Source organism: Sciurus vulgaris (genome assembly GCF_902686455.1).
Source record: "Sciurus vulgaris genome assembly, chromosome: 10".
NCBI lineage: Eukaryota > Metazoa > Chordata > Mammalia > Rodentia > Sciuridae > Sciurus > Sciurus vulgaris.
The window spans coordinates 106,480,430-106,498,040 of NC_136470.1; the positions used below are offsets into that span (position 1 = coordinate 106,480,430).

Consider the following 17,611-nt stretch of genomic DNA (forward strand, 5'->3'; position numbering starts at 1 on the left):
TTTATTGTTATTGTTCTTATTAATTGCAGGCCCACAGGTTCTCTACAGTGTGAGTGGAGAAATATAGTTGACTTTATAATGAGAATATATATGGACCCAAAATGCAAGAGAAGTGAGAAATCAGAGCAATCTTTGTTGTAAGTCACTCTTATTTCCATTGCCCACAAATCATTACCTGTAAAATATATTTAAAGATAATAAACCATTTTCTTCCTAAAATCTTATTAACAGTGGTCCATTGGGAATGTTAAAATGTAACATTGAAATATGGGAGAGAAGCACAGAGCCATTTATCTCCTGAAGGACACAAAATATCACACAGATGATGCTGAGACTTGACATCCACTAAGTATGTAGCATACACACCTGAAAATCAGTTTTACCTTAATACCTTAGTATGGTGAAGCCGGATAAGACAGAAATGAATGGAGTTGAACTAACAGGGAGAAGGTGAAAAAAAGTCCAATCATTTGGGTGCATCCAATGCTTAAAGAAGGCATATATATTAGTTTTGAGTGCCACAGTTTATACTCTTTGCCAAATTTTTGCAAGGTAATAGCATTACAATTCAGAAATGTTGCCATATGGGTCAGCGTTACTCTCAGCATGTTTCCAGGTGATTTCCCAGCCAATATCTATTTCCCATTTGCCACAATATTATTCTGTTCAAGTGTTCAGAGTTTACTCTCAAAGCTCATCTATTTCCCCAAAGGTTTTTAAGCTACTAAGTGTAATAATGGCTGAAAAACAATAATTAGGTGCTATTTTCCACCTTAGTTCACTCTCCCTTTCCGCAGAACATGTTACCTTCTCTTTTTCCAACTGAATAATTCCTTTTTGTGTTTTAAGATTAACTCTAGCCACCTTCACAATGAGAAAAATTCTCCAGTTGTGATAACATAACTGCACTCACCTGAGACCCCCACACCCTACTTCCATAGTTTCATATTTTCTTATAACCCTCTTCTATAGTTAGTGATTCACCTAGTATATCTTATCCTCAAAAAGTTCATTTAAATGTCTTGAAGAAAATATCTTGTAGCTAAGATAGTCCAAGCCATATATGTATTTAATTTGCATTTCAATATTTAGTAAAAGAAATACTCTTTATTAAGCCTTGGACCTTTTTTATTTGTTCTTTTTAGACAGTATAGTTTGACACATTATACATACATAGGGTGCAACCCATTACAATTTTGTTCCCAATCTTGTGGTTGAACATGATGTGGCGTGACACTGGTCGTGTATTCATATATAAGCATAGAAAAGTTACATCCCATTCATTCTACTGTCTTTTCTATCCCAGTCCTGCCTCCCTTCCCTTCATTCCCTTTTCTTCAATCCAATGAACTTCTATACTTCCCCTCCCTGTACTGTCACTTGTTATGGGTTAGTATTTACTTATCAGAGAAAACATTCAACTTTTGGAACTGTTTTATTTTACTGAATATGATATTCTCCACTTCATCCATTTACTAACAAATGCCATAATTTCATTCTTTGTAGCTGAGTAATATTCCATTGTGTAAACATACCCCATTTTCCTTATCCATTCATCTGTTGAAAGATATCTAGGTTTATTCTATAGCTTGGCTATTGTGAATTGAGTGTCTAAAAATATTGATGTGGCTGCATCAATTGTAATATGCTGATTTTAAGTCCTTTGAGTTTGGTTTATTTTTATTTTACTTTTGACAAGTTTTGGCCATTCATTATCAAAACTTATGGAGTATAATGCAATTATGTCTGATTAAAAGCAAAAATCAAATATACTGGGTAGTCTTCTTAAAGTAGAAAGTTTCTGTGCTTTTCTTTCTTCATGGATTTTCTTTCTATAAATCCAGGCTAAGTGAATATTTCATGGACTATATAGCTACATTTTTTTTTTTGCATTTCCTCATCATCCCAATCTGAAATGTACTTATGACAACAGTTTACATATCTTTGAATTTCTGTTTGTGGAGGTTTTAAAAAAATAACTGCTGACAAAAAACTTTTATCTAATATTGATTTTTTTAAAAAAAATGGAATAGAAATAAAATCAAGTTAGTTTTTTTTTATAAGAATGAGATTGAAAAGGACTAGTATAAAAAGAAAAGAAGAGAGGGTCTTTTAGAAATTCATTTAACCATATGTATTCATTGGGATGATAGCTGAGCAGAAACAATGTATAGAGACACATTTGGAATCTGAGTAGAAATGTATTTTATATTAATTCACATTCTACTTCTAATCAATTGTATTGCATATTACCTATTTTAACTTGTACTTGTGATACATTTGATCAATTTAACTTGTAAGAATATAATTATATTTGATAATGTATTCACTTTTCATTATTCTGCTTATGCTTCTAACCATGCAGACTCAATGGTGCTTGCAATGAGACAGGAGGGAAATTGCTTGGGAGAAGCACCATGCTCTACTTTTTTCCTGTGCCTGCCTGCCTGCCTTCCTGCCTTACAATTCTCACTGAATGGTAATAATTTAGTGTTTTGAGTGTGCACAACATTTCTTTATGAAAAGATGTTTTAAAAGATGAAACACAAAATCTCATTACAGATGAATATGAACAGATGAACTTTTGCAATTGATCTTCATATAGGAAAAACTAACTTTGAATCCTAATTAAGCATAACTGTAATCCCCTCAAAAATACTCCTATTCTTACCAGTAGAACTGCATTGCAAATATTTATTCAATTCTTGTTGCTTGGGGGTGATAGTGTTGTTATGCACTGACTTATATTCCCCGCAAATTTATTTATTGAAGTCCTAAAATCCCAATGTGAATGTATTTGGAGATGAGGCCCTTAAGGAGGTAATCTTAATCAGATCATAGGGTGGGGTTCTAATTCACTAGGATGGGTGACCATATAAGAAGAAGAAGAGACACCAAGTGTGTCTGCAGACAGAGGGAAGATTATTTGAAGACACAGTGACAAAGCAACCATCTATAAGCCAAGGAGAGGTGTCAGGAGAAACCTAACCTCCAGTACCTACTTCTCAGAATTCCATCTTCCAGAATTGTGGGAAAATACATTCTATTATTTAAACCACCCAGTAGGTGGGGATAGTTATCACAGTCCATGATGACTTACACAATTATGCTTTTCGATTTCAGCAATAAAATATTTGTATTATTTTTACCTTCAGTTGACATAGAAGTACCCACTAATGCTTTTGATTCTGCCATTTAGCCTCACACTTTTACCAGGGAGGTTAACAAAATAAGTTTATAACATTTTACCCTAAAGAGCCACTTTTCTGCACTGAACTTTCATAAGATTTTTCTGCTGTTTTAAAATAGCATTTATTATTATTCATTATCTATTTTATACTTTTATGATATTCATTCTATCACTGTTATTAAAGAGGTAGCATCATGCATAAAAGGAAACGTGTTTTATTTCCTTCTTCATTTAGAGAACTGAACCAGCTTCCAATAAGTACTTAATAAATTATTATGAAATAATCATGGCATGGTTGAAAAATAAATGTGGATATTTCAAAAATGAATTCACCTCATAAAGTACTTATTTTACAAATTGATTCATATGTTGGATTGCCAAGCCAGAGATCTAGGGATTAGTTTAGGTCATTCTTCTATTCCTATCATACAGCAAATGGAAAAATTTCGGCAAATCCAGTGAAAGTCACTACTTGTAATAATAAATATCCATCCATGTATCCTTAGTGTCATCACCTTGACTTGAATCATCCCAATTTTTCCTCTAAAACTACAGTCAGCTTTCTTGTTTTCTGGCCCTATCTTACTCTATTATCCATTAATATTTCAATTTCAGTTAGAAGAGCTCTTTAAAATTGGAATAGATATGCCAATCATATGCTCTAAAGATGTCACAGGATTAAGTAATCTTTGGCTAAAGAGTTGTCAATTCTTTCTTTGGTGTATATCTCATTATACAGCATATTGTTTCTAATCTTGGGAAACAAACCATAAATCTCATAAATATGCTAGAATGGTGGTATGGAAAATTAAATGTGAATAAAAATTAAATATACTTATGACCGAAATTTATAGTTCTAACAAATTGACATTAGATGTTTTTGGTTGATGTTATTTACTATTTTAAACTTTTAAGAGTAAATTAAGCAGAAACAGAAGTAACAAATGAAAATTATTAATGCAAATGAGTATAAAAGGCAAAGTATTTTACTAGTAATTTTATACTGTACTATAATTTTGTATACTGTACTGTAATTTTTCATACATTAAATGAATCTCAATATTCCTACTGTTTCACTTTTTCCTGGATGTATCATTCAAGAGTGTTTATATAATTAACCAAGCTATGCTTCACTTTTGACATGCAGATAATGTATTTTAGTAGAAAATAAAGATAATAAAGTTAATTTGCATTTTGAGGCATTTATTTTATTTCTGAATAATTTAAATACTTATTCAATATATATTAAACATTTATAAATTTCTGATCTTGCTAAATGTTGAGGGAGGTTGAATGGAAAAGTACAATAATAACATTATGCATAAAATAAAATACTAGGAAGAACACTATTCATATTTCATGAATGTATTTTACCTTAGGAAATTAAAGAAGAGACACAGCCAACAGGATGTTGGACAGAAAAGAGGGAGAGAACGGGGAGAATTTTAACAGAAAGTTAACACATGTCGATCTTTTGAAAAAACTTTTGCCACATAATAATTATATAGAATAGTGCATTATATAGTGGATATCCATATATGCATGTGATAAAATTTAAGCACTTTCATTCTCTAATACATCTCCTTTTCCTACCCTGTTTCTTTCCCTTACTCCCCTCTTCTTCTACCCTTGTGGTCTCCCTTCTATTTTCCTGAGATGCTCTCATTTTATAATTTTTTCTCTCTAACTTTCCCATATGAGTGAAAAAGGACCTTGGCTTGCTTATTCTAGCTTATGTTGCTTAACATGATGTTCTCTAGTTCCATCCATTTACCTACAAGTGAATCATTTTTTCTCCTTTGTGACTGAATAAAATTTCATTGTGTATAGATACCAAATTTTCTTTATCATGTTCATCTGTTGACAGACACCTCAGCTGTTCCCATAACCTGGCTCTTGTGAATTGGTCTATTATAAACATGGGCATGTGACACATGTTGCTCTTTAATTATTAAATATAATAAGAAGAAGAGATTAAGGATCATTAATTTACCATTAGTTAGTAAAAAAAAAAAAAAATTTGTCAGTTTTGACTGCTATAAAAGAACAGTATACTAGGTACTTAGACTTACAAATACATTTCTCATAATTGTGCATCCTAAAAGTCCAAGCCCCAGGCTCCAGTAGAGCTCTATCTGATGACAGACTCTTTGCAGGTGTGTATATGTTTGTCATTTTGTTTATTTCCTCACATGGCTGGAAGCAAACAGAGAGGAAGAAAGCTCTTTCTACTCTTATAAGGACAGTATCCTGTGTGTGTGGGCTCCACTTTCATAACCTAATTACCTCCTGAAGACCCTTTTGCATATTACCACCAAAATTGAAAGTTAGGATTTAAATACATGGATTTGGGGTATATATAAATGTTCAGTTCACAACAATGGCAAACTCAAAAATATTAGTCTTCCTAGAAGATCTGAAATTTTATTGCCTAAACATGCTTTCTGGTAACATTAATTTGTTCTCAAAAAATATGAGGTATGGATGATAAATTTTGTGGTCATACTGGTCGCATAGTTCTTAAAAGTTAGTAAATGAAATTGTAACTTACTCTCTATTTAGGACAGTCTCAAAATGCATAGCTGAAGTTCACTACACCTTATTTAAATTTTTAGCAAATAATTCCAAATTATAGTTTTGAGGCAAAAAAAGCAATATTTTTTCTCAGATAAATTAGTATTTATTTTGAATCCATCCCATCTATTGATTCTTGATTTAACCGCTTGCATTTTAGGGGTCTTGTTAAGGAAGCCGGGTCCCAGGCCGACGGGGTGAAGATTTGGATCTACTTTTTCTTCTTGTAGTCTCAGGGTCTCTGTTATAGTGCCTAAATCTTTAATCTCCTTTGAGTTGGATAAAGTCTTAATTTCATTGCATCACATGTGGGTTTTCATTTTTCCCAGCACCATTTGTTGAATGGGCTATCTTTTCTCCAGTGAATGTGTTTGGCACCTTTGTCTAGTATTAGATACCTGTATTTATGTGAGTTCATCTCTTGTAAATTCTATTCTGTACCATTGGTCTACATGTCTGTTCTGGTTCCAGTACACTGAGGTTTTTGTTACTTTAGCTCCGTACTATAAAGTCTGGCATTTTTATACCTCCTGTTTCACTCTTCTTGCTAAGAATTGCTTTGGTTATTCTGGGTCTTTTTTTTTTCTAGAATAATTTCATGAATATTTTTTCTAGTTCTATGAAGAACTTCATTGGGATTTTAATAAGAATTGCATTAAATTTGTATAATGCTTTTAGTAGTACAAACATTTTGACAATATAAATTCTGCCTATCCAGGAGCATGGGAGATTTTTCCATCTTCTAAGTTCTTCTTCAATTTAGCGTTCTACAGTTTTCATTGTAGAGGTCTTTCACCTGTTTTGTTAGATTGATTCCCAACACTCATACATTGCTGATGGGAATGCCAAATGGGAATAAAAATGGAGATTCCTCAGAAAATTTGGAATGAATCCATCTTTTGACTCAGTTATCCAACTCCTTGGTTTATACCCAAAGGATTAAAAATCAGCATACTACAGTGATACAACCACATCAGTGTTTATATCAGCTCAATTCATAATAGCTAGATTGTGGAACCAGCCTAGATGCCCTTCAACAAATGAATGGATAGAGAAAACCTGATATATATATATATATATAAAATATATATATATTATATAATTATATATATATTGTATATATTATTCAGCTTTAGAGAAGAATGAAATTGTGACATTACTGGTAAATGGATGGAGTTTTAGAATATCATGCTAAGTGAAATAAGCCAAACCCAAAAAACCATAGGGTGAATGTTTTCTCTGACATGAGTGTGCTAATTCACAATAAGGGGGTTGGGATAGGGAAAAATAGAGTTACTTTCTATTTGATAGAGGGGTGTAAAGGGATGGGAAGTGGTATGGGAGTAGAAAAGAGAGTAGATATTATTACCTCATGTGCATATATGACTGCATGACCAATGTGATCCTACAATACGTACAATCAGAAAAATAAGAAATCACACTCCATATATGTATGATTTATCAAAATGTATAAATGCATTCTACTGTCATGTACAACTAATTAGAAAAATTTATAATTTTTTTAAAGATTGGTATTTAACATTTTATATGAGTATATCTAATTGAAACCTAAACATTCCAAATGTATCTTTAAATTTAAATGATTGTTGAAAGTAAGTTTGAAACACTTTCATGTGTTATGATCCCTGCATTTTATATAGTCATTCCACTTTACTGTCATCTCTAATGAGAAGATAAGCAAAATGGGTTTAAAAAATAATGTGAATGTATAATAAATCACACCTTAGCTATTTCGACTAGTCTTCCTAATTTGGGTTATAGATTTTTTTCACAAATGGATATTAGAATAGATTAGCTAATAAAGAAAAGAATGTTTGACATTATTGAAATGCATTTATGGGAAAAACAATATTATAGAATGGTGAACAATAACATATATTAGAGAGGAGAAGGGATTTCATTCTCTTCCATCCTGGATGAAGAAAAAGAGTAATAATCATTTCAGGGGCTTGATTCTCTGGAGCTCAGGTGTCTGTATTCTGCATCTCTATAAATCTTCAGAAACTCCAGAAAAATATGACACAGAAAGCAGCATGGGTTTGTTTACTCATTGCCTCTCCCATTTTCTTTCTTAAGTTATGATCTAAGATCTTAAGATTCTTTTTGAATTTATTCATCACATAAATGCATAAAGCAGCAAAATAAATTTAAACATCATTTCTCAAGTAGCCTTATCAATACTATTTCAAAAATATTTTATATGTATTTTTATAAATTCAGTATTTAATTTCAAGAATAAAATTCTCAGGGGTATATCCTGAGATTGGATGGTGAGAAAATGAAAATGAAAGTCATAAGAAAGTCATAAGAAGTAAATTAATAAAAATCCTGACTAGTGCATTATAATAATATCAGTTTATAATAATAAGGAGGATATTGTCATTTATTTATTATGAACCAGTGTTGTGGACTAAAGAATAACATAGGTAGTTTAGTGAAATGGAAGAGTGAATCACCCTTCTCATAGGTAAATACAAGTATTCATATTACATAAATATTTGTTGAACACCATTATTTTGTCTAGAAGGTTTTCACAGTCAGTCTAAAAGCTTATATTTGAAAAACAGATTTAATTGAAAAACATCAAGTAGAAATAGAGAAAGACAAAAATCTATATTATCTGTGGGAAGTAAAACACTGAATAAGAAAATATTAACCCTCATTTAAGGAAGTTTATGTGAGAGACAGAAAAACAGAGACAGTGAGAGAATGGGAGAGAAAAGTGTACATGTATGGACATAAGCAGTGTGAAAACGTTATTCCAAAATTAATGTAATTTTAAGTATTTTTTATTTTCTTTATATTCATGAGGTAAATGAATATGGAATACAAATTGAAAACCAAGTCCGATTTAAAAGATGAAATAAAATAGAGATAAGAGCAGAAAAACAGAAAGAAAAAAAGAAAAAAAGAGAGAGAGAAGATCATGAAAACAAAAGCTGATTTTTAAGAACTACAGTGAGATTCAACTCCACTTACCGAAGGTGACCAAAACAGCGAGATGCTGGGTAACGGCCGGGCAGGCTGGGCAACGACCGGGCAGGCTGGGCGGCTGGCTCGGGGCGCAGGTTCCATTAGGCCAAGTTCATTGGCAGTGGTGGTTGTAGGGCGCGGGCCAGTTGCACATGGAATAACTGTAGCAGTCCTCGAGACCCTGTAGCCTTCCTCTGGCAGAGGGTGATGCTGAGGAAGAGAGTGACTTGGACTATCCCCGGTTTTCCCTGCTTCCTGCTTAGCCATGGGATTGAGTTGGTTTGCCAAAAGCACAAAGGGAGTCATGAGCTCTGTGGTGTGCAAATGGAACCTTGTGGAAGCCCAGCAGAAACTGGGTAGCTTGGCACTGCCTGACTTCCAGTCCTTAGATCATGAACATACCAAATCACAAAAGGCAGTGTCCGAACTGAGGCATGGAGAAGAATGGCAGCAGAAATGAGGCTTTAGTACAGAGAGAGAGATTGTGTCTGTGGAACGTGATTTGCATGGATGTTTTAAACAAGAGTTTTGTTAAGCAAGATGAAAGAAAAGAAACTAAAGATGAAGATAAATCAAAATCATTTATTCAGAAATATGAACAAAAAAATCAAACATTTTGGTATGTTGACTCAGTGGGATGATAAAAAGTTTTTGTATGTGAAGAAACTGCTAAATATTTCATAGTGTTTTCACCTAGAAACTGACCAGAAAGGATTTTTTTCTTCTGTCTATTCATTACCCAGAGTTAAGAGGGCAGCTTATTTAGTACATTTTTACAGTTAACTTTCATTGCTTTTTCTTCCTTCAAACTTAACATGCTTTTTAAAATTTATCATTTTTATAACTCGAATACCAAAAATTTCATGTCTATTTCTGAATGTATTTTCAATTATGTTGGCTGGAATAGTGGGAGCTTCAGAAATATGCCAACAAATTATTTTACTCACAGAAGAAAACTATTATTCTTCCTTTCCCTGTTAAGGTCAAAAAATGACTTTCAAATATGACCATATCCTAACACCCCAAATTGGAGAATAGTTTACCTTATAACTTATATTAATCAGGGATTTCCAGAACACAGAACCAATACATTATGTGCACATGTGTGGTTGTGCGTGTGTATGTATAGAATTTTCACATGTCATCATGAGAGCCAACAGGTCCCAGGATTTGTAGTTGGCAAGTGGGACAACCAGGAGAGTCAATGGTATACATTCAGTCCCAAACTGACATGACCACAACCCAGAAAAAGCTGATGTTGTGTATTCAACATGAAGCCAAGTGAGTCATAGGAAATTCTCATTTATCTTCTCCATTCAGAATAGGCTTTCAACTGATTATATGAGTCTCACCCACATTATGGAGGACATGTTAAATCATAACATGGAGATGCAATCGGCAACATCTAGACAATGAAAAATTCTTTAAAAGGGTAAATGGGTGCCTTTAACAAATGCATTTTGAAGTGTATAATGAGAAAGAGATGGAAAAACAAGAGAACTAGAATAGCCAAAGCAATTCTTAGTGAGAAAAGTGAAGTAAGACACATCACAATACCAGAACTTCAATTATACTACAAACTATGGTAGCAAGTAATTCATGGTATTGGCAACAAAAAAAGGCACGAAGAAAATGGGATGGAATTGGAGACACACTGACAAACCCACATGAACACACTTATCTCATACATGGAGACCAAGGCTCCATGATTATACTCTGGAGAAAAGATAGCTTCTTCAACAAACGGTGCTGGGAAAACTGAACCTCTATATGTAGCAAAATGAATTTAAACCCTATCTCTTACCCTGCACAAAACTCAAAGTGAATCAAAGACCTAGGTTCTAGACCAAGAAACCCTGCATTTACTAAAAGAAAATGAGGCCCAACTCTCCAATATGCAACACTCTGAAGTGCAAGAGACAAAATCAAGTATCAATTAATGGAATGGAATCAAATTAAAAAACTTCTTCACCGCAAAGGAAACAAGAGTGTAAAGAGAGAACTTCTATAATGGGAGAAAATTATTGGCACCCACACCTCAGATAAGGCTTTAATTTCCAGAATATACAAAGAACTGAAAAAGCTTAACTGCACAAACAAAAACAACAACAACAAAAAGTAATCACTAAATGGACAAAGGAACTAAACAGATGCTTCTCAAAAGATGACATACCAATAGTCAACAAATACATGAAAAAAAAATTCAACATCTCTAGCAATTAGAGTAATGCAAATTAAAACTACACTGAGATTTCACCTCAATTCACCCAGAATGGCAATTATCAAGAACCAATAGATGTTGATGAGGATTGGGGAAAAGGGTACACATGTATCGATTGTAGGAATGTAAATTGATGCAATCACTCTGGATAGCATTTTGGAGGTTCCTCACAAAACTGAAATGGAATCTTCTCTGACCCACTTATCCCACTCCTCAGTATATGTCCTAAAAAAAAATTAGCATACTATAATGATGCAACCATGTCAATGTTTATAGCAGCTTGATTCACAATAGTTAAGCTATGGAAACAACCTCGATGTCTTTCAACAGATGAATGTATAAAGAAAATGTGATTGTGTGTGTGGATGTTGTGTGTGTAAATATATATATACACACATACACAATGGACTCTTACTCAACCATAAAGAAGAATGACTTATTGACATTTTCAGGAAATAGAGATATTTGAGGGAATCATGCCAAAAGAAATAAGGCAATCCCCTCAAATCAAAGATCCAGTAGTGTCTCTGATAAGTGGATACTAATACAAGGCAAAGGGGGAAGGAGGAGAAGCATACAAGTTCAGTGTATTAGATAAAGGAGAACAAAGAGAAGTGAGAGGTGATAGGACTAGGAAATACTGTGGAATTAATCTGATATAACTTTCCCATGTACATATATGAATACACTACAGGGAATCTCACCATTGTGTACATTAACAAGATAGGAATTATAGTTATAATAAGATATACCCCATGCTTGTATAAATATTTAAAAATGGACTCTATTGTCATGTAAAACTTAAAAAATAAAATAAAAGAGAGATGGAGGTGACAGGGTAAAGGACTATTTACAGACAAAACATACTTCAGAAAAACAGAGACTAATGTAAGGATTTTATTTGGATTATGATTTTTAAAGCTATCAGATAATTGAAAGCTGGGTAGATAATGGAACTTACTAAATAATAATCATGAATTTTATTTCTATATGATCATGTATCAATGTCATTAAATACACTCACACAAAATAAATCACATTTTTTCCTTATAAAGTTTTGATTGCAATACCATACCTATGCTATTCCTTCCTATTTCATGAAATTTAAACAAAATTCAAAGGTGTAGTGGTACTTTCTAGAGTCTGCAAGTCAAAACCTCAAGTGATCCGAATATTCTTGGTGTAAGCCTTTGGTTCCCTTGAGTCTCAATTCCTGTGTTCTACTCATCCCACATTTCAAATTTCATACCACAGGCAGTTTATCCCATATCAGTTATCTCCAAGAAAAATTGATAACCTCCAGGCTCCATCAAGAGCTAAACCATAACTAACTGTTGGAAGCAATTAAATGCTACCTAAAAACCAAATAAACTAAGAAAGTCAATACAGGATATGAATAAGAAAGTCAATTAAAATATAGAAATATTGTAAAAGAACCAAACAATTCTTGCAATTAAAACACACGATAAGTCAAAATGTTCATTCAAAAATCTCTTAAATAGATTATACCATGCTGAATACAGAATGTCAGAGTTGGAAGGCAAAGTATTTAGGCATGAACATTTAGACAGTATTAGAGAAAAAAGAAAGTAACCATGATTGTAATATAAAAGACTCTGGGCCAACATTGAGAACAAATTGGAGAGTTATTTGAATTGAAGAGATTCATATAAACTAATGGCATAGATAAGTTCTTCAGAGGAATAATAATAGAATTTTCCAAACTTTTAGAATGAAGTAGACATCCATGAAACCTTCAGAATTCAACACAAGGAAAGAAAAATAGGTTTTTCATGACACATTAATTTTAAAATGACTAAAATACAGAACAAGGATAAAATTTTAAAAATCTCAAGAGAAAAAATCAGGTCAATCAGGCAAGCCAATCAAAATTACTTCTAATGTTTCAGCAGAAACTGGAAAATGCAGGGGGATATGGAATGATGTGTTCCCAATTCTGAATATATAGAAATGTCAACCAAGATTGATATATCTAGCAAAGCTACCTGTACAATTGAAGAAGAAATTTCAAACTTCCAAGATAAAAATAAAGAAAAATTTCATGACTGCTAATCTGACATGTCAGAAAAGGATTAAGGATATACTTAAACAGAGGAAATATAAAAAAAGTCCAGAGTTTAAAAAGAACAAGTCTAATTTGAAGAGTAGCTAAGCAAAAGAGACATAGGAGGAAATTAAACAGCAGAATTAAATGAAAATGGCAGAAATTAATAAACATCTAAGGACATTCAATATAAATGGTCTCAACTCTCCAGCTAAAAGACAGAATGGGTTAAGAAATAAAACCTAACTATATGTGTGTGAAGAGACTACCCTTATAGAAGAGGACAGACACAGTTTAAAAATAAAATGATGGATATTTGTATATCATCAAATGGAACCCCCCAAAAGCAGGAATGAATGACTGTTCTCATATTTGACACAGCAGATTTTAAGCCAAAATTAATCAGAAGAGACAAAAAAGTCACTTCATACTGGCAAAGAAACAATCCAACAGAGATAAAAGATAATAAATATTTATGCCCCAACCATTGGAGCACCTAATGATATAGAACAGACATATTTAAATATGAGATCCCATATACTCCTACTGAGTAATTTCAGTACATCTCAACACCAATACATAGGTCATCCAGTTATAAATGCAATAAAGTGTCTTTGTATCTAGAAAAGTATTAAAAATCAAATGAACTTAATTGACATCTATAGAATATTTTATCAAGCAAGAGGTGAATACACTTTTATCAATCAAGAACTGAATACACTTCTTTCTCAGCTGGTTAGGAGCCTTTTACAATATAGACTATGCTTTAGACCACCAAGAACCTTGTAGCAAATATATATATTTATATATTTGCTATATATATATATATATATAGCTATATAGCTATATATATATTGCTATTATATATAAAATATTTGCTATTTTATATATAATATATATAATCTTATATATATAATTATAAAATTATATATTTTTTTGCAACTTCCATGATCATAACAAAATAAAATTGAAAATTAACAGCAAAAAGCCCTCAGAAACTATATAAAAACATGACCATGAACAATGTAGTTTTGAATGATGAATGGATGATAGAAAAAATCAGGAGAGAAATAAAAATATGTTAGAATTAAATGAGAAAATGATACCAAGTAACAGAACCTCTGGGACCTTATGGAGGCAAATCTAAGGGGAAAGTTTATAGATATGCATATCTACATAAGAATATCAGAAAAATTCCAAATAAATAACCTAACGATGCATCTCAAGACCATTGAAGAACAAGAACAAACCAATTCCAGAAGTAGTAGAAAGAAGGAAATAATTAAGATCACAGCCACAGTCAACAAAATACATAATTAAAAAGCAATATAAAGAATCAATGACACAAAACATGGGTTCTTTGAAAAGATAAAAATGATTAAACTTTAATCACACTAAACAAAAGAAAAAGAGAAGACTCAAATCAATAGAATTAGAGATGTAAAAGAATCATCAAAGACATCACAGAAATCTAAAGAAACATTAGTTTATATTTTAAAATTATGCTGCAACAAATTTGAAAGCCTGGAATAAATGTATGCATTTCTAGACACATAAAACTGGCAAAAATTAAATTAAGAAGACACAGAAGAACTAAAATGACCAATAACTAGCCATGAAATAGAAGCGGTGATAAAAAGCCTTGCAATAAAGAAAAGCCCAAGACCAGGTGAATTCTCAGAGTTAAAGTTTACCAGGCCATTAAAGAAGAATCAATGCCAAAGCTCCTCAAATTATTTCATGACATAGAAAAGAAGGAACACTTCCAAATTCATTCTATAAAGCCACTATCACACTCATACCAAAACCAGACAAGGGCACAATGAGGAAAGAAAACTATAGACCAATACACTTGATGAATTCAAATGCATATATCCTTAATAAAATATTAGCAAGTTTTTTTCAACAACATACTACATTATGATCAAGTTGTTTGTTTCAAAAAGGATGTATTTTATATAGTAAGAATGTCCAGTATTGCTAAGAACTCAAATAAATAAAAGAAGCTAACTATCGATAATGCTCTAACCAATCATATTAATGCCATAGTTTTTAATTAGAAATTATAGTGCAAACCAAGATGATATCTAACTTTTCCCCACAATTATTCTTATGGTAAGACTTGAATTTTCTATTAATGTTAAGAGTCAATTTGGTTTAGTTTTATATATATATATATATATATATATATATATATATATGTATGTATGTATGTATATATGTGTGATTATGTGTATGTGTGTGCATGTGATTCTGGGCATTGAACCACACAGGTACACTTTACAATCCAGCTACATCCTCAGTCATTTTTACTTATTTATTTTTATTTTTTGCAACAGGGTCTTGATAATTTGCTTAGGAACTCACTAAGTTGTTGAGACTGACCTTGAACTGTGAACTTCCATCTCCTGTCTTTGTCTCCTTAAATCACTGGAATTACAACCATGTGCCATACCATTGCACCTGACACCAACCATACTATTACCTTCTCTGTCACCTCTAAACACAATTATAAGAATGGCTAGGGAGAGAGAAACGTTAATCTCTGTTGAACTTTTGCTTACAGTGATGTCATCCTTTAATGTTTTCAAGAAAATTTTAATCTCTATGCAATAAAAGATGTAACATATGTGTTATAGCAAATGAAGAATTTATTTTATTCATATTATTCTTTATTTTAATTTGTTCTTTTTAGATATACATCACAGTAGAGTCTGTTTTGTCATTTTTATAAATATATGAAATGTATCACATTCTATCTTGTATCCCAATGTTGTGGATGTATATGACAGTGGTAGTCACTGTAGTATGTATATATATGTACATAGGAAGTTTATGAAACATTCATTTCACTTTCCTTTTCTTACTTATCCCTCCCTTCCTGTTTTCCCCTTTTGTCTATTCCAGTACTTCAATTCTTCCGCTCCACTCCCTTTGTTATGGGTTAGCATTCATATATCAGAAAGTATTTAAACGTTGGGTTTTCGGATTGGTTCATTTCACTTAGCATGATAGTGTTCAGATTTATCTATTCACTAGTGAATGTCATAAGGCCGTTCTTGTTTATGGCTGAGTAATATTCCATTATACACACATATCACATTTTCTTTATACATTCCTCTGTCGAAGGGCAGTAGATTGACTTCATAGCTTAGCTATTGTGAATTGTGCTGCTATAAACAGTGAGGTTACTGCATCTCTGTATTATGTTGATTTTAAATCCTTTTGATTTATACTGAGGATTGGGATAACTGGGTCAAATGGAGGTTCCATTCTTAGTTCTTTTGAAAAATCTCCATACTGTTTTCAGACCGGTTGCTTTAATTTGCACTCCCACCTCAATTTATCAACATATCTTTTCCTCACATCCTTACCTACATCTACTTTACTTATATTCTAGATAATTGCCATTCTGATTGAAATGAGTTCAGATGCCCCTGCAGTTTTAATTTGCATTTCCCTAATTGCAAGAGATGTTTACACTTGTTTAAATAGGTTGACTGTTCATGTTTCTTCTATTGAGAATGTTAATTCAGTTCCTTTGCCAATTTATTGATTGGATCATAATCAACACTATTATTATTATTGTTATTAATGTTATTATTATTATTATTGGTGTTAAGCTTTTTCTGTTCTTTGTATATTCTGGAAATTAAAGCTTTATCTGCAGTGAAAGATTTTCTCCCATTTGCTAGGCTTTATTTATATTCTTGATTATTTCCTTTGCTCTGAAGAAGCTTTTTAGTTTGATCACATCTCTTTTATTGATTCTTGATTTTACTTCTTGCACTCTAAGAGGCTTGTTGAAGAGTTGGTTCCCAAGCCAACATGCTGGCATAGTGGATCTACATTTTCTTCTAGTATGCCTAGGGCTTCTGGTGTAACCCTGCCTATGTCTTTAATTCACTTTGAGTTGAATTTTGTGCTGGGTTAGAGATAGGGGTTAAATTTCATTCTGCTACATATGGACTTCCGGTTTTCCCAGCACCATTTGTTGAAGAAGCTATCTTTTCTCCAATGTATGTTTTAGCACCTTGGTCTGGAACATGGTAATTGTTTACATGTGGATTTGCCACTGTATCTATGCAGTTCCATTGGTCTTTATCCCTGATTTGGTGCCAACACTATGCTTTATTTTTTCTATAGCTCTATAGTATAACTTAAGGTCTAGTATTGTGTTGTCTGCTTTATCACTTTTCTCAATGAGAATTTTCTTGGCTATCCTAGGTGTCTTGTTTTCCAAATGAATATCATCACTGCTTTTTCTGTTTTATGGAGGACATCATTGGAATTCTAACAGGAATTGCAATCTGTATAATACTTTTGGTAGCATGGACATTTTGACAATATTAGTTTTGACTATCCAAGAACATAGATCTTTCCATCTTATTAGGTCATCTTTGGTTTCTCTTTTTAGTGTTCTGTAGTTTTTATTGTAGCAGTCTCTAACTCCTTTCGTGAGATTGATTCCCACGTTTATAGATGTTAATTTTGAGTCTATTGTGATCTTTTCTCTACAGCTGATTTATCATTGGTGTATAGGAACACAATTGATTTATAGGTGATA

The 17,611-nt window shown here is 32.4% G+C and overlaps 2 protein-coding genes across 4 annotated transcripts in view; both read right to left on the reverse strand.

Moving 5' to 3' along the window:
• Nucleotides 1-8,819, reverse strand: part of LOC306670247 (palmitoyltransferase ZDHHC19-like) — a 151,263-nt gene extending 142,444 nt beyond the window's left edge. Inside the window, exon 1 of the mRNA XM_079154920.1 lies at nucleotides 8,756-8,819. The gene's annotated coding sequence lies outside the window, so the exon portion shown is untranslated. The remainder of the gene's footprint in view (nucleotides 1-8,755) is intronic.
• LOC306670246 (palmitoyltransferase ZDHHC19-like) overlaps nucleotides 1-17,611 on the reverse strand; it is a 401,798-nt gene that overhangs the window by 14,732 nt on the left and 369,455 nt on the right. Inside the window, exon 1 of one of the 3 annotated variants that reach the window (XM_079154919.1) lies at nucleotides 8,765-8,879. The exons of the other annotated variants lie outside the window; for them this stretch is intronic. The gene's annotated coding sequence lies outside the window, so the exon portion shown is untranslated. Of the gene's footprint in view, nucleotides 1-8,764; nucleotides 8,880-17,611 lie in introns of those variants that run through there. 3 annotated transcript variants of the gene reach the window in all.